A 20,968-nucleotide genomic window follows, 5' to 3' on the forward strand; every position below is an offset into this window, starting at 1 on the left:
ATTCAGTGGGGTGACAGGACCTGACTGCTCTGTAGTGAGGAGCCTGTGACTTTGAGGATGGCAGGGTGCCCAGCATGTAGTGAGCCTGGGGGAACATGGTCCCACTTCCTCTCCTCCCCACAGGCCTGGAAGATAGAGCCAGGAAGAGCAAATGCAGGGGCGAGGAGAGGGTGACTGGCCCTGAAGCCGGGGGCCAGGGACTGTGAGCAGAGCACTGGATAAGGAGTCCAAGGCCAGGGTCCTGTCCCCAACCCTGCTGTGTGACCGTGGACAGATGTGGACATCTCTGGGCCCCAGAATTAGAGAAAGAAAAGACTGAGATCCTCTCTCCCCAGAAAGCAAAGGAGAGGGGCGGAGCCCAGTTTTCTTTTCTTTTCTTTTCTTTTTTATTTTCCCGCACAAAGGGCTTGAATGAAAACCAGCTGCAGAGACAGAGAATCCTATTGTGAAGGCACCCAAGACTCCCGGGCAGGCGGAAGAGGCAGCTCTTGGGTGTTGGGCTGGGTAAACAGAGGCTGGGGTATTGGCCAGTGACACTAACAGGCAGGGGACAGCTACCCCTCCCTCAGAGTACTAACCTGGGAGGCTGGGGCCCTCCCTCGGGCATCTCTGGCTCAGCCACCATCTCTGCTTCCAGACACGGGCCAGCCTTTTGCCTCTCAGAGCCTCTGTTTCCTCATCTGCAAAATGGGTACAGTAACAGCACTTCCCTTCTAGGTGTGTTGTAACAGACTCAGGACAGCCTCCTCGGTCAGACAGTCTTGGTTTAATCCTGGCTATGCCTCTCACTGGCTGTATGACTTGGTGTATCCACTTTAACCTCTCTGTGCCTCAGTTCCCCCATCTGTGAGATGGAAACAAGAACAGTACTTACCTGCTGGGAAGGTGAACTGAAACAACTCAGCATGGAACCCGGAGCATACTAAATAATAACAGTTATTATTATTATTTTCTTATTATTATTATTGGCTCATGAGCTCAACCTGCTAAGGCCCCATCCTTAGAAAGCCTTCTTTCCTGAGTACCAATTCATCTCAACAATTCCATCATGTATCTCTGGAGTGCCTACTATGTGCCGATCTGGGCAAAGCCAACATTCCAGAAGACAGATGTTAAACGCAGGACTTGTATGTGAAGGGCTTTGCACGTAACAGGTGCTCAGTGATGCCATTCACCCAAAACCTGGGCCACAGGGCTGATGTGTGAGGGGTTCTTACTGGGCTCTGCGGATGCAGCCCTCATGGGGGGTCCCAGTCAGAGGGTCCAGGTTGGGGTAGGAAATTGGCATGTGGAAGAGGCAACATTCTACGACGGAGGAAGCCCAGGTGGCCTCGGGAGCCAAAGGAGGTCAGGATGGGCTTCCTGGAGGAAGTGGTTATGAATAAAAATAACATCAATTAAGTATTATCTTTATGTGGAACAGCTGGGCACTGTTCTCTTTACACTAGCCCTCTGAGGAAGGTTTTCTTCTCACACACCCATTCTACGGGTAAGAGCCTGAGACCAGAGAGGTAAAGTGACCTGTCGGAAGTCACACAGCAAAGATGTGATAAAGCTGAAATTCAAATCCCACAGTCTAACTCAGTCACTGCATTGCTTCCTAGGCAGTCTCTCCAGCCTCCAGACCTTTGATCTTACTGTTCCTTCTGCCCAGACCATCTCCCCCCTGGCAGAAATCACCCCAAATACAGCCTCCTCTGAAGCCTCCCCTCACTCCCTGCAGGCCCCCTGAAGACCTTTGCACATCAAAAAACAGGTGGTGGGTGAGGGAAGGGCGTTCCTGTACAAACTCCCTAAAGGCAAAGCCTGGCCCTTATTCATTCTGGTAAAAAGGAAGGAAGAGAGTGGGCATTTTCTGAGTCCTCCCTGTGTGCTCACTCAATTTCACAACAACTCAATGAGGTCAGGTTATCCGCACTTTCCAGAAGAGAAAACAGAGGCAAGGAAACGAGGAGGCCTCTGTGACTCCAGCCCCTGCCCCAGCGCACCCCCACTCTGCTGAAGGAACGACGGGAGCAGCCTCGGGGTGGGGGTGGGGGCTCCAAAGCGTCTCCGAGCCTCAGCGTGCCTATTTACGACGTGGGGTCTGCGTCTCAGGGCTGCAGAGAGAAGCGAGGCACCAACGGACTTGCTCACTAGGGGCCTGGCCTGCGGGAAGCACGCTGCAGGCTGGCGGTATTACCGCTTTTGTTACTATCACAGCGACACGCCCCCTCAGGCCTGGAACCCCTGTACCTGCCGTCCTTCCTGTAATGAAACCCTCCTGCCAAGCCCTCAGCCAGGGGCCCTGATCGCTCTTTTAATTATAATCTTTGGGGAAAAGCAAACACCCCCACGGGCTACCAGGGGGAGCTGACTGTGTGGCTGCAGCCCATTGGGGTAACCTGACGCCCCTCGGCCAACCAGCCCCCAGGCCTTTGTCTGAGTCCTGGCCAGATTACTCCCCTATTTTTCTAACCCCAAGCCTAGGCTGGCGTGAACTCAATGCTCCGCATTGTCCTAGGACCAGGCCCCCCAGGCGCCCAGGGCCGGGCCTCATCCTTCCTCCACCTGGGGATCCGGCCCCCAGGAGGCGTCTCAGGGGAAATCAGAAACCCAGCAGGGCCTCCTGTGTGCCAGGTCCTAGGCTTCTTGCACGTCAATTCACCAAATCTTCACGACTTCCCTGCACAGAGGGGCTCACACTGTGCCCATTTTCCAGATGGAGAGACTGAGCGCTGGAGAATCAGATCATCCCTCAAGTTGATGCAGGTGGAAGTGGCAGAGCCCAGGTCAGGCTGAATCAGGACTCTTTCTCAGGAGGGAGCCTGGGTACCCTGGACCCTCAGCTGGAGCCAGGCATCAGGAACTTTCTGGGGGGGTTACATCCCGTCAGCAGGAAGCTCTCCTGGGAACTCCACAGAGTAGAGATAGAAGACACCTGAACCACAGGGCAGAGGATGTCATGGCTAAGGGCTGGGATTTTCCCAACAAGTGCTCCAAGTTCAAGTCCAGCTCCCGGCCCTGCCTTGCAGAAAAGCTTGCTCCTCTCCGAACCTTGCTTTGCTGAGCGATAAAACAAGGTGGGAAAGAAACTGGCAAGTAGACTGCAGAGAAGGTAAATTCCTTTCTCTCCCGTAGGAAGTTTCACATGGAAACTGGGATGATTGGCTTGGGAGAAGGGGTTTTTCTCTGAGTCTTCTCAACTGCAGTAAAACCATATCTTGGTTTCTCAAAGCTAATATAGAACATTTCCCTTTGTAAAGCTCAAATTCAATCTCATTCTCAAACCTCACTGGTCAGGACCCTCAGAAGTACATTAAGTACGTAGGGAGTCACTGAAGAAGTTAGAGGTATGAATATATGGACTCACTGAGCACTTAAGTATTCTGAGTTCTACGTTCTCTGCTCAGTAGTTTCCATAATATGCCATTAATTCCCACCCTGTGATATAGGTCTTTATAATCCTCATTTTAGAGACAGACAAACTGAAGGGTTAAGACATTACACAAGATCATATTGCTATGTGACAAAGTTGGAATGTGAAACTTTTAATAACAACTACAATCATAAACAGCAATTGATACATTAAAAACAAAAAACAAAAACGAGGTGGGGAGAGGATTCAGGCTATCCACTGTGTGAAACACTTAGCAGGTTAAGTGCTCAATTAACAGGTGCTTAGACACCAGAGCTTAAAAATGACAAAGGTTACCAGCAGGCACATAGCAGCTGCAAAAAGGGAACTAAGACTCTGTGAAGATCCCCCCTCCAACCACATCACCCGCATCCCAGGGGCCAGAACTGAAATCAGAGCAACACCAGGGGCTACCACGGACCACTGGCGGGGAGGAGGGTGTAAACTGACGCCCATGCCCTCTTTTGTTCCCTGCAGATCGCAGCCTTCCCCACCTCAATCTGTGCCTGGGAAGCTGACCTGGGTGAAAGCCACCCACCCGGCTCTCAGCTTCCTGTGGGGTTCCTGAATGGAGGAACCACCAGCGACCCAGAGGGGTGGGCGAGGAGAGTGGGGACAGCTCCCTCCCTGCTGGATGTCCTTCCCTCCCATAGGTCTCAGCTCCTGCCAGGGCCCTCTCTGTGCAGCCCTTCCCTGCAAACATCAGCTCCCCACTGAGGCCAGCCCCACTCTGCACCTTTCCTCACTAGTTCCCTTAACTCTGCCCACACCCTTGAAAAGAGTCTCTTTATTAAACCCTCTCCGGGGTGCTCCATTTGAGAGGGGTCTGTTTCCTGCCAGACCGTGACTGTTACAGATCCAAAATAAATATGGCACAATGCTAAGATCTGACGAAGCCAGGTGATGGGGACCTGGGGCTCATTATACTCTCTCTCATGATGTTCTGGGCAGTTGAAATATTTTCTAAATAAGTGGTGCTGGGAAAACTGGACAGCTACACGTAAAAGAATGAAATTAGAACACTTCCTAACACCATACACAAAAATAAACTCAAAATGGATAAAAGACCTATATGTAAGGCCAGACACCATAAAACTCCTGGAGGAAAACATAGGAAGAACACTCCTCGACGTAAATAACAGCAAGATCTTTTTTGATCCACCCCCTAGAATAATGGAAATAAAAACAAAAATAAATAAGTGGGACCTAATGACACTTCAAAGCTTCTGCACAGCAAAGGAAACTATAAGCAAGACGAAAAGACAACCCTCAGAATGGGAAAAAATATTTGCAAATGAATCAACAGACAAAGGATTAATCTCCAAAATATATAAACAGTTCATCCAGCTCAATATCAAAAAAATAAACAACCCAATAAAAAAATGGGCAGAAGACCTAAATAGGCATTTCTCCAAAGAAGACATATGGATGGCCAAGAGGCACATGAAAAGCTGCTCAACATCACTAATTATTAGAGAAATGCAAATCAAAACTACAATGAGGTATTACCTCACACCGGTTAGAATGGGCATCATCAGAAAATCTACACACAGTAAATGCTGGAGAGGGTGTGGAGAAAAGGGAACGCTCTTGCATTGCTGGTGGGAATGTAAATTGATACAGCCACTATGGAAAACAGTATGGAGGTTCATTGCAAAACTAAAAATAGAACTACCATATGACCCAGCAATCCCACTACTGGGCATATACCCAGAGAACACCATAATTCAAAAAGACACATGCACTCCAATGTTCATTGGAGCACTATTTACAATAGCCAGGACATGGAAGCAACCTAAATGTCCATCAACAGATGAATGGATAAAGAAGATGTGGTACATACTTACAATGGAATATTACTCAGCTGTAAAAAGCAATGAAACTGGGACATTTTTAGAGACATGGATGGACCTAGAGACTGTCACACAGAGTGAAGTGAGTCAGAAAGAGAAAAACAAATATTGTATATTAACACATATATGTGGACTATAGAAAAATGGCACAAATCAACCTGTTTGCAAGGCAGAAATAGAGACCCAGATGTAGAGAACAAACATATGGACACCAAGTGGGGAAAGCAGGGGGGGGTTGGGGGGGGGGAACGAATTGGGAGACTGGGATACCAAATTGTACATGTTAAATATATGCAGCTTATTGTAAAAAATAAAAAAATAAAAAGTTAAAAAAAAAAAAAAAGAATGAGATAGCAGAGAGAAAGCAAGCTCAGCAGTCAGGAGGCCCCGCCCACCCGGGATCCTGGGTGTGTGCCCTGAGGTCAGCAGAGGTCACAGGGTCCACACTCACCCACTTCTCTCTCCTTCTGGGCCCCTTTCCACTTTTCCCTTGGCTTGTACCTCCCTGCAAGAAATGGGAACCACACGGGGATCACGGCAGAGGAGCCCCCAAGTAGGACCACGCATCCCTCACAAGGACCCACAGATCCCAGTCAGAGAATAAGCAGCACTGAGGGAATCGGGCTCCAAGGGGACCTTGCAATTGGGGGCAGGGGGTGGGGGGAGGGGGACACACTCTGGAGAGCAGACTCCTGAGAGTACCATCTTCTCTTCAGTTTCTCATCTCACCAGGCCCCTGTCCAACCCTTTCTGCAAAGAAAACTTCGGGGTTCTTTTTTTTATTGTTTTGTGTTTTTTTATACCAACATACACAATGACTCAATGTGTAACTTGTCACACATGCCTAAATAGAATTATTTTGTGTGCACTGTTTTGGTTTGGCGTCTGGCCTTCTTTTTTTTTTTTTTTTTTGGTTTTCCTTTTCTGCAAAAGTCTTCTCTCTCCCCAAGTTGACAGTTGAGAATGGGTTTTTGCATATTTCTCTGTAAGCCTGAAAATTCTATGCAGACTCTGGCTGGAAAAGGGATTTCTTTATCTGTCATTTCTTTTACAAATCAGGATCACATTGTACACCCTTCTCAGCATCTTGCTTTTCTCATTCAAGAATACCCACACAAAATAAGAACTTGTGCTTGGGTATTCATAGCAGCGTTATTCATAACTGCCAAAAGGTTGGAAACACCTAAATGTCCATCAACAGATGAATGGGTAAACACAATGCAGTATACCCACACAATAGAACATTATTTGGCCATGGAAAGGAAACAAGTACTGATACATGCTACATAAACATCGCAAACGTTATGCTAATTGAAAAGCCAGACACAAAAGGTCATGTATTGTATGATTCCATTTATATGACATATCCAGAATAGATAAACCTATAGAGACAGAAAGCAGATTAGTGGTTGCCAGGGACTGGGAGGAGGCTGGGATGATGAGCGGCTTGTTTAATGGGTAGGGGTCTCCTCTGGGGGTGATGAAAACGTTTTGGAGCTACAAAGAGGTGATGGTTGCACAACAAAGTGAATGTACTAAATGTCACTGAATTGTACACTTTAAAATCGTTAACTAAGAATGATTAATTAAAATGATGACATCTTTTGTGAACTGCATCTTAATTTCTTTAACTATAAAAATATGAATGTATATATTCCTCCCTTTTAAAACAAAGGTAGACTACTATATATACTGTATTTGCCCCTGAATTTTTTTCAGTTAAAAATAAACCCTAGGGGAAAAAAATACCTGTGTAAATTAAGAATGTTTAAAAACAAACAGAAAAGATTAACCACACAAGGCACCTGAGAAAACCGTGAGCCATTCTTTTAACGGCTGCATAACAGTCCATGGTGCAGCCAGACCAGAATGCACTCGCCCATTTCTGCAAAATGATGAATGACGAGTTTTCATTTGGGTTCTTTGTTTTCCTCCTTTTTTTTACACATAGGATTTTATTTCATCTTTACTCCAATTCTAAGTTTTCTTTAATTTTTCCACTAAGAAAATTGAGGCCCAGAAAGAAGCCAAGAAGTGACTGAGCCAGAAATCCAAACCAGACCCATCTGAACCCAAAGCCACACTCCCTGGACCCACCCCTTGCTGGGGAAACAGCGAGGAACAATACTGACTGAAGGACCTGCCCTGGGGGAGCTGGCATTCTAGTGGAGGAGACAGATGAGAAGCAAGAAGAATCAGGAAACTGTGTGGCCTATTCCCAGGTGTCAAGATTATGGGGAGAAATAAAGGAGGGAAAGGGAGAAGGGGTGGTGGGGAGGTTACAATTTTAAATAGTGCAGTCAGGGAAGGCCTGGCTGGGAAGGTGACATTTAGGCAAAGACCTGAAGGAGGTGAGAGATGGAGCAGGCCTTGCAGCTTTCATCCATTTGGGGGAACAGTGTTTCGACCAGAGGGAACAGCAAGTGCGAAGACTCGGAGGCAGGGAGCTATGAGGAGCTGGGTATTGCTGGGGTGTATAGGGAAAGAGGCAAGGTCAGGCCACAGAGGGATTATAGGCCAACTAAGGAGGCTGGGCTTTAGTCTGGGAGTAATAGGGAGGCACGGAAGAGTCTGTAGCAAGGCAGATTGGAGGTTAGATGTGGGTTGTGAAAAGCTCCCTCTGGTTTCTCTGGGTGGGGCGGGGGGGACAGGAGAGCATGTCAATGGTGGCTCAGGTGGGGATGGTTGTCATGGAGATGAAGATGGAGAAAAGCTGCCTGGTGCTGAATGACTGGTCAGGCGGCTGGGGAGAGGCCCTGCCCACCTCCCCTCTACCTTTGCACTTTCGAATTTAATCCCCCTTGTAGGAAGCCAGCTCCCAATCTCACCAGAGCAAGTGCCAAGAGAGGAAGGAGAACTTTGCTGACTCATGGGCCTAGGCTTCCCAACTTCCCTTGGAGGTAAGGGGTGGGGGGGGGAATCTAAGCTCAAATGATGGGATGGGGAGCCCTGTGGGGGCTGAGAGCAAATAAATAAAGTAGTTACAACTGTGGTAAGTGATGGAAAGTATTTAACAGGGTGACCTGGCTTGTGGGGGTGTCATCAGGGAGGGCTTCCTGGAGGAGGAGGTGTTTGAGCCAGAATCAGAACAAGAAGTAGGAATTTAACTAGGCCAAGGATAGAAGGAAGAGCATCCTAAACAGACGACACTGCCGAGGCCCTGAGACTGGAGGCAGCCTAGTGAGTTCAAGTTTCTGAAAGGAAGCCCGGCTGGGCAGAAAGTACCCTGCATGCTGAGTCCAGGACAGACAGTGGCCTAAGCCAGGGAACATGCCCAGCCTGGTCCCACATGCGGTCAGCTCCTGGCAAAGGAATGCTCCTGCTGCTGTGGAGGTTGCGTTGGTGAAGATCCCCCACCCAGAAATGTCTCTGAGCATCACCAGGAGCCAATCCAATAATAAGCAGATTTGGAAAAGAAAGAAAGGAAGTCCCAGAAATTGTTATTCTCTTCAGAGAGACAAGGAAAACAGGGCCCAGAGAGCGGAGAGGTTATGGACTTTGACAAGTCACACCATGAGAAGGCTGCTGAGAGCTTCCACGTCCAGCACCAGCCTCCCTGGCTCCCTCCCTGCTCCTCACAGGACCACAGGACGGACCAACTTTGTCACACTTGGAGGGGGCCCCTCGGTGGGCAGATGGCAGCCAGAAAGGCAGAAAAGCAATCTACAGCAGGAGCTGGCCCGCTGCCCACGGAGACTAGAGGACGGGATGACAGAGAGAGAGATACGGGGAGAGAGAGACAGACAGACAGAGGACAGAGATAAACAGAGAGAGAAAATAGAGAGGAGAGAGGAAGAGGAGAGAGGAGGGGAGGAGAGGGAAGAGGAGAGAAAAGGCAGATAGAAGAGAGAGACAAATACAGAGAAAGAGAGAGATGAAAACCCACAGAGAGATGAAGAGAGGGGAGAGACAGTGAGAGGGAGGGGAGCGAGACAGAGACAGACAGACACTGAGACAGAGAGACAAAGAGGAAGACACAGAGACGGAAAGAAAGGCAAACAGAGACAGGCCGGCAGGGGTGGGGGGGTGAGTGCAGATGGACCCCAGCGCCGCTGAGTCTCAGTGCCTCTGAGTCTCGAACTCTCCACTGCTGGAATTTTAAGAACATTGCAAAGATTCCAAGGTCTGATTTTAAAGCACTAATGCTCACTCATTCTCCAAGCACACACTAAGCACCTACTGTATACTGCATGCCAACACTGTTCCAGGCATTGGGGTACAGTCCCCAGACCCAGCCCACCCGCCTGGAGCTGACACCCTGAGGGGACACAGGTGTCTTGAAGTGAGCAAACCCATGGATGTGTTTCTCCAAACAGACATAAAGGGTTTGGAGGGTGGAGACAGGGAGCCTCGAGCAGGTGTCACAGGAGGCCCCACTCCTGAAGGGTAGGCAGGGCAGGCTGCTGGGAGCCAGCTGACCCCCAGGGAGAGGGGGAGGAACAGCTGTGTGTATGTGGAGGGCACAGCGGTCAGAGAGCCGGAGCAGGAGTCCTTCATGGAGCAGCAAGGAGGCCAGTGCACTGGAGTCAACAGGGCAAGCTGGGGATACGGGGGGCAAGCTCAGAGTGGTGATGGGGTCTGATCACAGCAGGCCTCGTAGGACCTGGTAGAGCCTCTGAGCGAGGTGGGACCCTGGGACGGCTCTGAGCAGAGGAGGCACGTGGTCTGACTTAGGTCTAAGGGGATCCTCTGGCTGCATGTGGAGAACTGAGGGGCCCAGGGTAGAAGCAGGGCACCCAGGGAGGGGGTGACCACAATGGTCAGGGCAGGAGATGAGAGGGTGGACCGGGCAGAGTCTCGGGAGGTGGGGAGATGGGAAGGAGCCCGGAAGACAGTGAGAGGACTGCAGGTGGGACCAGGACCCTATTTTAAGACTCATCCTCAAGCACCCTGTGAACCCCCTCACCACCACTTTTCTGACACAACGAACTTCTCCTCCCCCCAGCCCCCACCCACATCACAGACTCCAGAGAACTCACACATTCTCAATGTCCCTGAAACAAGACCTCCCAAATTTGGGTCCTTCCTTCTGCTGGAGAGTTTGCAGATGGAAAAGAAGAAGAGAGGGTGTGGGTTGGGGAGGAGAAGGAAGAAGCACCTGCCCTTGCCACAGATGCACAAACACCCACCCCACACACTCACCTTCCAGAAACCCTCAGAATGATGGGGCAGGGACCTCCCTGGAGGTCCAGTGGTTAAGACTCTGCACTTGCACTGCAGGAGGCGCGGGTTCGATCCCTGGTGGGGAAAACTAAGATCCCGCAAGCCATGAAGAGTGACCAAAATGGAAAAAAAAAAAAAGAATGATGGGGCAGAAGAAAGGCACTCCACTGGAGGTGTTACCTAAGGCTCTGGTAGCAATCATTTTGAGACATATAAGTATATCCAATCAACACGTGATTCACCTTAAATTTACACAGTGTTATATGTCAATTATATCTCAATGAAGCTGAAAACAGAAGAAGAAAGTCATGCCACAGTGGGATAAGGGCTCAAAGATCCGTTGCCTCTTTAGGAAACTTTAGAAGTGATTCATTCCTACCAGAAATGAGAAGAAGAAATGACAATAATAGCAGTCACTGCTCCTGCATACCAACATGCCAAGGGCTTCCCAGATATTATTTCTATTTTTATAAATCATTGTGTATTTGGATTACAAAACTAAGATACTCACTATAAAAAAAAATGAGAGAGGAGGAGGGGAAGGAAAAGTGGGAGAGAGGGAGAAAAGGAATTCTAACATTACAGAAATATATGTCTCACTCTCCTCCAGTCATACTGGCCTTCTCACTGCCCCTCAAACATCCCAGGCCTGTGCCTGCCCCAGAGCCTTTGCACTTGCTGTTCCCTCTGTCTGGAATGCTCTTATGTCAGAGAGCAGCATCAGGATCACTCCCTCCCTGCTCACAGCAGCACCTCTACCACGCCTGCAATTCTTCACAGAGCTTAATGCTACCTGACACTCTATTGGTTTATGGTCTCTGAGCTACCACTAGAATGCCAGCTCCAAGATGGCAGGGATTTTTGTCTGATTTGTTCACTGCTCTATCCTCTGTGTATACCTGGCACACAGTAGGTACTCAATAAACATGTGTTGTACAGGTGAAAGAATAAGTAAATGAGTGAACAAGTAAATGAACATGCACACGAAGCGAGTCTCTCCTCAGCAAGACCAGGAAAAGGAGTTCTGTGAGGGTAGCAACCAGGTCCCACATGTGTCTGGCATTTATGGAATGAACAGATGGATAGTGGGGTCGTTAGGAAATGAGAGGTGTCAAAGCAAAGCAAACAAAGGAGGAAATCAAGGAAGAAAAGGAAATATTTATTGAGGCTCCCTGAGAGCATATCCTGTCCTAAGCCTACCCCATGTGTTATCTCACTTCAGTATCACAACCATCCCATGAGGTTTATTTTAAGCCCATTCTCCAGATGAGAAAACTGAGGCTGAGTGAGAAGAAACATTTTTTTTTTCCCCAGGTTCCATAGCCAGGAAAGGGCAGGGCTGGCACTGAAAATTAGTCCTGTCTGCCTGCAAAGCCAGGGTTCCAAGCTGAGTGCATTTGGCCTGTTCATGCTGTCAACAGCAGCCAAGAACCTACTACGCGCCAGGCATGGGGCTGAACCAGCTGGTGGGGATGTGAGCTCAGTGCTGCCAGGCTTTCAACGTTTGTAAGAGAGGCTGGGTGTCCACATTTTTCCATGAAATCTCTTGCTCTTCAATGCTAGCTATCACATCAAAATTTTAGAAAACACTGTGCAGGCTAAGGAACACGTATCTGAGGGCCACTAGTTTGAGACCCTTAGCCTAGGCTTAGAATTTCAGGGAACATGGACATCATTGAGGGTGGGGCAGACAGGGAAGGCTTCCTGGAGGAGGTAGAATGAGACTGGCCTTGGGCCAGAGGAGGGAGGGGCCAGCCTGAGAGGAGGGAGCCGTGCGTGAGAAAAAGCAGGAGGGACCTTGGGCTGCCCTCAGGCCATGCTGAGGGTCAGGGCAGGCTCCTGTCCAAGACTCCTCACTGAAGATGCCCAGCAGGTCAGACCAGATTGACACCAGGAACACCTGGGGGTCAGAGCACCAAGGCTTCCCGCCCCCTCCCTTCACCCATGCTTCCTTTCCATCTTCCTTTGGCCCTCTGGGATCTGAGCTGCCTGGACATGTTTCCCAGAAGGTTCTGTGTCCCTGAAAGTTTCCCATGGGGCCAGCTGGAGGGAGGCACTGAGAATGGCCCAGCAGGGTGGCTGGGTGGACGCCGTTGGTCATTAGAGACAACAGCACCTCAAGCAGAAAATGTCTGAGATCCAAAATATTGTATTAGCTTCAAAGGAAATCATGACATTTAAGTTAAATGTCTTTGAAATACAATACTATATCAACCAGTCAAAAGTGTAAGGCAATGTTTCTTAGTGTGTATATATATATATATATATTCAATGTATAAATTCTCTTTAATGCAAGATGTAGATGCATTTTAACATTTGACACAGTTGAGCCAGGGTTTCACACCAATTTCACCACTTATTACATGGGAGACTTTGATCAAGATCTTAGCTTCTCTGTGCCTCCAATACCTCATTGCTAAAATGGGGTTGAGGGGAATAACCAGGGTCTAGGGCTGTCATGTAGCTTAAAGGAGATAATGCTCGTTAAACACTTAGAAAGTACTTAGCACATAATAAGCACAAAGTGGCAGAGATAATTATGGCTATCAATATAGTGACACACCACTATTTCAAATCACATTATAAAATATAATGGACTCTGGAGATATCAATATGAACTCATTCATGTTTAGTGAAATATAGATATAGATGTTTACATATAGAAATATTTGTAGACAGAATCATACACATGGGTTAGTAAATAGACATATATACACACTTGTATTTCTTTTTTTCCGTCAGCTGAAAAGGCCTAAAACTCACTAGCAATGGGCACACCTGCCACCCAGCTTTGGTTTCTAACACCACTCTCCAGAAAGGAACCAAGGCTCAATGGAGAAATGGCTGGTTCTAAGACGGGGGCAAGAAATACACAAGATTAGTCTAGAGCATCTTGTAGTACCAGAAGTAAGCAAATGCTCAAAGAAAGAAAAGAAGAAGAAAAAAAAAACCCTACATTGATGGGGACACGTCAATGGGCAAAGGAGCCAACTCAAAGAGCTCCCACTGGCCAAAGTTGCCACAATTCAAACAAAATTAATTAAAATTGAATTACAACTCAAAGTATGAATAAAATAAATAGCCATGAGTCCACATTGATATGATTGAATAAATCAATGAATAAGGGAGAACAGACAAACCTGGCCAGAAGAACTCTGAATCATTTGTACGGCAGAGCATAACTGCCTACTCCTTAGGTGGGGGCTACCCTGAGTGACTTCCTTCCGAAGAGGACAACATAGAAAGGGGGAAAGAGCAACTTCATGGTGGAGAAACCTAACAAACACTGCCTGAGCCAGATGAGCAAGGTCAACATCAACAGTGATACATCCTGTTGACGGTATGTACTCTTGATGTGATATGATACCAATGGCACTTTACTTCTCAGAGCTTTCTCCTCAAAACCCGTAACCCCCACCTAACCATGACAAAAAAGTCAGACAAACTCTTCCAGTAGAAGAGCAGCCTATGGAAAACCTGACTGGTACTCCTCAAAACTGTCAATTCACCAGAAACAAGGGAAGCCTGAGAAACTGTTATAGTCAAGAGGAGCCTAAAAGGACACGACAACTAAATGTGATATGGAATCCTAAATGCAATCCTCGAACAGGAAAAAAAAAAAAAAGGCATTAGGACTTCCCTGGTGGCAAAGTGGTTAAGAATCCGCCTTCCGATGCAGGGGACACAGGTTCAGTCCCTGGTCCAGGAAGATCCCACATGCCACGGAGCGACTAAGCCCATGCACCACAACTACTGAAGCCCGCATACCTAGAGCCCATGCCCCACAAGAGAAGCCACCGCAATGAGAAGCCCATGCACTGCAACTAGAGAAAGCTAGTGCACAGCAACAAAGACCCAACGCAACCAATAAATAAATTAATTTTTAAAAAGCATTGGGTAAAAACTTTAAAAATCTAAATAAATTATGGGCTTTAGTTAATAATAACACATCAACACTGGTGCCTTAACTGTAACAAATGTACCAGACTAACATTAAGGTGTTAATCATAGGAGAAGCTGGCTGTCAGGTGCTACCTTTTCCATTTTTTCTGTAAATCTAAAACTGTTCTAAAAAATAAAGTCAATTCTTAAAAACTAGTATCTTTGTCCAATATGCTTTCTTACACATTCTTATAGGTCATGGAATGACTTTTTCCAAACCCAGCTGATGCGTCTTCAATATCAGAACCTTTATTGTTCCACTATCCATTCTTTGAGCTTCAGACCTCACGTTTCCAGATCATGGTCCATTCGTCTCCACATGAAACCTGTTTGGAAAGTGTGTCTTGAGCCAAAAGACCTATTCTCCTGACATTGGAGTTCTTTGGTTAATCCATCCCATTGTCTACCTCAGCATCCAGCAATTGCCATTGTAAGGTTGAACCCTCAGGAGTCATTATTCATTGAGTTCCACTGCTTTCTCCCTTCCCTGTTGCTAGTTCTCTGACTTGCGAGGCAACCCCATGGCCCTATTTCCATCTGAGAAGTGGTCCGAAGGCTCCACACAGAACATTCCCCACGACAGAGAATGATCTGGTTTAAATGCCAGGAGTGTTGCTAAAGAGAAACTCTGTGATGGAGTGACAGGTGGACTCCAAACCTCTGGACCCCTGCTCCAAATCTCCTCCCTGGCCCCGAGGGCAGCTGACACTGTCTGGGAGGAAAGAGCAAAGGGGAAGCACATGGCAAGACACCCATTTCTCAGAAAGTCTGGTTTGGAAGTCAGGGGGCCTGGGTTCAAGTCCTGCATCTGCCTGTGACTCATACTGTCACCTTTGGCCACTCACTTCCCCTTGTCTGGACCTCAGGTTCCTCATCTGGGAGTCAGGGGGTTGGACCAGCTGATCTCCCAATCCTTCCCCATTTGACATGGCGCTGTTGAAACCAGGGCAGGTGATATTATTCCCCTTCCCCAGCCCACCCTACTCTCCCAATAAGCATGAAAGTCCAGAGACTATGGCCACATTCGCAACTAACAAACGCACATTCACATATAACAGATTGCAGTGACCTGTTACATTTGTATTTCTCTAAAAAAGAAAAACTGCAGGGGAGCGGTGTGCAGGTGCCTTTCTTTAAGGTGCCAGATCCAAAGGGTTCTGGGCTGGACATGAATCATGATGAGTCTGCACTTTGTATATTGTAGTCACTCATAACTTGGGCCTCTATAATAATCACCGTTGGAATGAAATTCAAATTCCTCCTGCCTCTGAGCCCCTGAAGGACCCACCCCCACCCTCTTTCTCTGACCCTCTCCCTCTCCCTCACTCTGTTCCTGTCACAGTGGCTGCCCTCCTATTCTTTGAACCCCCAAACTTGTTCCCACCTCAGGGCCTTTGCATTTGCTGTTCCCGTCATCATCAACTGTCCTCTTTCAGGTCACAGCTGCTTCTCAGGTAGGCACTCTCCGGCCACTCTCAGTCACACCTCCCTGCTATGTTTCTCCTAAGCCTGCACCATGGTTTGAAATGATGTCATTTGTTTACTTGTGCACTGTCCAAAGGTGTGGATTTTGTCTGTTCTGTTCTGTATGTGACTGCAACCTTCTGCCCAGGGCCTGACACATAGTAGGGTCTCAGTAAATCCTGGTGAAATGAATGAGTGAATGAAACTGGGATCATAGAAGTCCTCTATAGTGGAGTTTGCAGCTGGAATAGCTGGCGTTTAGTGAGCATCTATTGTGTGCTATTGTTTCAGCCCTGGGGCGGGTGGTTTATGGTCTCCATTTTGCGGATGAGAAGACCAAGATGCCCAGGTTTCAGGGCCTCAGTAGAGCTGGCCTTGAACCCAGTCTGGGGCTTCCAGTGTTTCCATTCCATCCTCCCCACTAGGTTCCCCAGTGAGAGAGACCACAGGAGGAGAGCCGAGCCCTGCCCCCCATACACATGTACCCCTTGTCTAAGGCAAAGCCTCCTGAGCACCTCCCTGTCCCCACCACCTGGTGGAGCCCCTGGGACCAGGATGGGAGCCAGGTGTGCGTGCAGCCTGGCCTTGTGCCAGTCGGTGCCAGGAACCAGCTTGGGGAGCAGAGTCTGGACCAGTCCAGGGGCAGTTAATGTGGGCCACTTGCCCCAAGTGAACTCCTGATGTTCACTGGCGCTCAGAGGGTGGCAGTGGGTAGAGGGTGCTTCTGGGAGCCCAGGGGCTCAGGTCCCCACCTGCCTTCCCCTGAGGGTAGAGCTAGTCTCCGGGGTTCTTAACTAAGGAGGGCAGTGAGGAGGGCAGGTAAACAATAGCCAAAAGACAGCCTGTAAATCCCCAGTGCAGATCCCTCCTTGAACACTTGCTAGCTGTGTGTCCTTGGGTAAGTCTCTTAACCCCTCTGGACTGCCATCTTTGGCAGGTGGGTGGTGCTGCTGATTCAGATGGAGGTTCCCTGTATTCAGGGTCTGCTCCGGGAACAGGGAGGAGAGAGAAGACAGTTGGAGGGGTTGAAGGACAAGTTCCTCCTCAGGTCAAAGAAGTCCCCAGTCCACCTCCCACCCCCAGAGGAGGTGCCTGCCCGGCTAGACCTGGAACAGCGAGTGGGAGTTTGGCACAGAGAAGTAGAGAGAAGGGTGCTCCAGGCAGAAGGCACAGCCTGGGCAGACAGCAGGCATTTTGCCCAGTGAGCCTCCTTCCTCCCCTTAGGTCTCAGCTCAAATACCACCTGCTCAGAGGGGCCCTTCGGCTCCCTCAGTGGGAGGGAGCCCTCACCCCCTGCCCTCCATCAAAACAGCTTCTTTTCCTCCTTGCACTTAGGACAATCTTATTCGTTTGTTTATTATTTGTCTACACCACCACGCTCCCCCAGGGCAAGCACAATGTCTGTCCTGCTCGGTCCCAGAGTCTAGCACAGCACCTGGCACACAGTAGACACCAAATAACGTGCACTGAGCATGACTTGAACAAGTTAGCCCCCGTTCTGTGCCTCAGTTTCCTCATCTGTGAAATGAGCATCGTAACAACACATGCCTCACAGGGGTGTTGTAAGAATTAAATGAGTTAGTATTTGTGGAGCCCTTAGAACAAATCCTGGCCCACAGTAGGTGCTCTGCATAAGTGCTTAAATAAAAAATTCAATAAATGCATAAGTGTGTGAGTAAAATACGAGAATTACAGATGCATAGTTTAGAAAGTCATAATATGGTAGATCACCAAGTTGTATTATCTAATAGGCTACAGTTTTTGTTTACATTTCATTCCCTATTTTACTTTTCCCCAACTTTTTATTTTGACAAATTTCAAACACTTAGAAAGTAAAAAACAAACAAACAAACAAACAACAGCAACAACAAAACAGTACAATGAAAGCCTCAGTTCACCAGTCACTGAATTTAGCCTCATGTGCTTTCCCTCTCACTAGATAGAACGAGAAAGATGAATATTTATACTTTTATTTTCTTGCCTTATTTTTTCATTCTGACCCATATGGGAGCCAGTTGAAGATGCCAAAATAATTTATCCCTAAACTCTTCAGCTGCTGTGATTTTTTTTTTTTTTAATCTCTCGCTCAAAGCATGTCTGAATTCTCTGGAACCAATTATAACCAGTTCCCTGATCTTACACATCTGTAATTCTACAAATCTACTAATCCATGAGTACTTGAACCTGGAAACATTTGGTTCTAGAAACCATCATCTGCTGGTTCTCAGAGTCCACACATGCTTGAGGTTCTACCTCTCGCTCATCTGGGATTCCCGGAGCCCTGGTCCTGTGGTTCAGGAAATCTGTAGGGCGTTTGTTGCTCCTGAGGCCAGATTCCCACTTCCCAGAAGATGATGCCTGGGACTGAGCAAGGGGAAAACCCAGCCAGTCCCACTCGCGACACAATGCCAAGCCCCAAGGATGCCAAGTGGCACCGGGGCCTAGGTCACAGGCCCAGGGGTGACCCTGGTCTGGCTGCACCCAGTGGCCCTGCAGGGCTTCCTGGGGTGCCCAGGCCCTCCTCAGGCCGGCCCGGTCAGGGGCAGACGCGTGGCCCCCACCCCCGCCCTGCTCATGGAGCAATCCTCTGAGTCACCCCCACCTCATGACTTGCCTGCCCGCCACCACTGAGGCCTGTAATTAGCCTCCTCCGAGGCTGGGTCTTATCGGCCCATCGGGGCAGACCAGGGAGGGGGACGCCCCAGAGGTCCCCCACAGACGCGGCCCATCCTGGGGCTCGGTGGCACGCGATCCGGGTGTGCCTCTGCTGTGGATGGCAGCTAGCCCCAGGTCCAGAGGGGCACTTTTGGCTCCCAGAATTTCCATTATCCATTCCCCGAAACTCTGCCTCAAGGTCCACCATTCAAGCCATTTTCCTGCTGAAATGTAAACTGATCGCTCATGTTTCAGAGTGAATTTTCCTAAGTCCAGCTAGGGAACCAGCTTTGCTAGGCACCCGAGGGGGTCAAGGAAGACCCAGTAGAGAGCCGCTTATGGTCATCGCTGTCAGGCAGGCCTTGCAGTGGGTGCTGGAGAAGCAAGGACAGAAAGGATGTCTCCTTACCTCCTCCCCTTGTCAGCTGCCCCAACCCTGGAGGAAGTTACTCTGGTGCCCATTCTACAGATGAGGAGATAGAGGTCCAAAGAAGCTTCAAATCAACTCCCATCCTCTGGGGTGTGGGACCGGGGGCTGTGCTCATGTTGGGGGAGTGGGTAGGGGCATTTTCCAGGGCAGGGGGATCCCTCCACCCCCAGCAGAGAGGACAGTGAGGGCAGTCTAGCTGCGATCAAACACGCTGAGTTCAAATCCCACTTAAACCCCCTGTGCCTCAGTTTCTCCAACTGTGTCAGCTGCAGATGAAAAGAACACCAACCTTATCTGGTTGTTGAGAATTAAATCTGGCACACAGTGAGATGCCTCCTGAAGACAGAGTAGACTCTTTCCTTCCTCCTCTTGATATCAGCAGATCCCTCCTAACCTGGGTTGATGGGAGGCAGGGAGGCCACGGTGTTCTCAACTTGGGGAGGCTAACTCTGTATTTCCCATCACCTCACCCCCACACACAGGCCCCTGGGAAGCTGCAGCTCACCCCCAGGCTCCCCTGACTCCAGGATGGGGTCCCCAGAATTAGCACCCCAACCCCACACCTGCAAATACACACACAGACACATCTCAAGGCCTGCAGCAGGGCTGGTTGCTTTGCAATTATTAATAATTTCCTCCCTCCATCCCTCTCCCAGACCTGCTCAACCAGTCTCCCCACAGGCAGCAGAGCTGGTCTGACATTTGAACTGACTATTATCCTCTCACTTCTGGGAGAAACATGGGAGAGGAAACATGGGACCTGTGTCTTGATCCTGGGGCTGGGGGAGCACCCGGGCCATCCACAGGTCCCCCTCAATCCCGAGGCCCTGGGCACAACATTCAAGCTCCCCAGAACAATGGGCTTGTTGCCCTTTCCTGAAGACCAGGTAAAACAAAGAGATTAAGCCCCTGCCAGGGTGCAGACCGGAAAACCCTCTTGAACAGGGGCAGGAGTGTGGGGTAGTGAAGAGTCAAACTCAGGGTCTGGATTCACATCCCGGCTCTGCCCTTGACTCACTGTGTGACCTTAGACGAGTCATTTGTACTCTCTGAGCCTCCATTTTCTCATCTGTAAAATGGGGTGATGAATCCCCACATTGCGGGGTCAGTGGAATTTGAAAAGCCCTAGACCCAGTGCCCACCTGGTTCTCTGGGGCCAGGGTCTGCTCACATTGTTTCTTCCTGGGAGCCCACCTGAGACAGAGTCCTAAGGCCTAGGGGCACCAAGACCTCGAGGTCCAGGCCCATCTCCAGCCACATCTGGAATCCACCAGTGGGGACAGGCCGGGGTACGTGCCCCCTGATTATTCCCTTGCTCCATAATTAGCATTCGTGGCCTCTTCCTGACAGTTAGGCAGCTCCTGTAGCACCCGGCACACAAGGCCAGACCCAGAAAGGTCTGGTGCTGCCCAAGGCACCCACACTGGCTGGAAGAGCAGAGGCTGGCTCAGGGCAGTGTGTCCTGGGGCTATGGAACCACTGAAGGCCTCTGAGCAGGGGCAGGACCTGAGCTGGGGAGGTCAGAAGGTTAAGGTCAAGCATCCAGGGCCTCACCAGCTATCCCTCTTACCCTCATGGAATATTAGAATGGCCAAGAGCACAAGCTGCCTGGGTTCAAATCCAGACTTCAGTACCTCTATACTCCAATGCTGTGTGGCCACAAGCAAGTTACTGTGCTCTGCACCTCAGTTCCCATCTGTAAGATAGGGGTGATAATAGCCTAGAAGTGTGGGAGTTTACATACAACAATAACTTTTGAGCGCAGCACCTGGCATATAGTAGGTGCTTCAATAAATGGAAGCTGGTAGTCATTTCTGCATCTAGCAAGTGATTTCACTCTTCATGTTGTTCCCTCTGCCTACTGGGCTCATCTCCATATGTCTCATATGAACTCCTATGCATCCCTTAAGGCCCCACCTAAATAGTCCCTCCTCTGAGGGACTATCCCTGACACCTTACACACACACACACACATACACACACACGAAGTCCTCTCCTCTGGGCTCCCTGGCACCACACGTGGGCACCTCCTCCAGCAGCCTGGCCACACTACAGGCAGATGAG

General features: G+C 49.2%; 1 long non-coding RNA gene across 1 annotated transcript in view; it reads right to left on the bottom strand.

Moving 5' to 3' along the window:
* Positions 1–19,378, bottom strand: part of LOC130832488 (uncharacterized) — a 40,058-nt gene extending 20,680 nt beyond the window's left edge. Inside the window, exon 1 of the long non-coding RNA XR_009048299.1 lies at positions 19,194–19,378. This is a non-coding gene — a long non-coding RNA (uncharacterized LOC130832488). The remainder of the gene's footprint in view (positions 1–19,193) is intronic.
* Positions 19,379–20,968: the final 1,590 nt, after the last annotated feature.

Source organism: Hippopotamus amphibius, chromosome 12, assembly GCF_030028045.1.
Source record: "Hippopotamus amphibius kiboko isolate mHipAmp2 chromosome 12, mHipAmp2.hap2, whole genome shotgun sequence".
NCBI classification, from domain to species: domain Eukaryota; kingdom Metazoa; phylum Chordata; class Mammalia; order Artiodactyla; family Hippopotamidae; genus Hippopotamus; species Hippopotamus amphibius.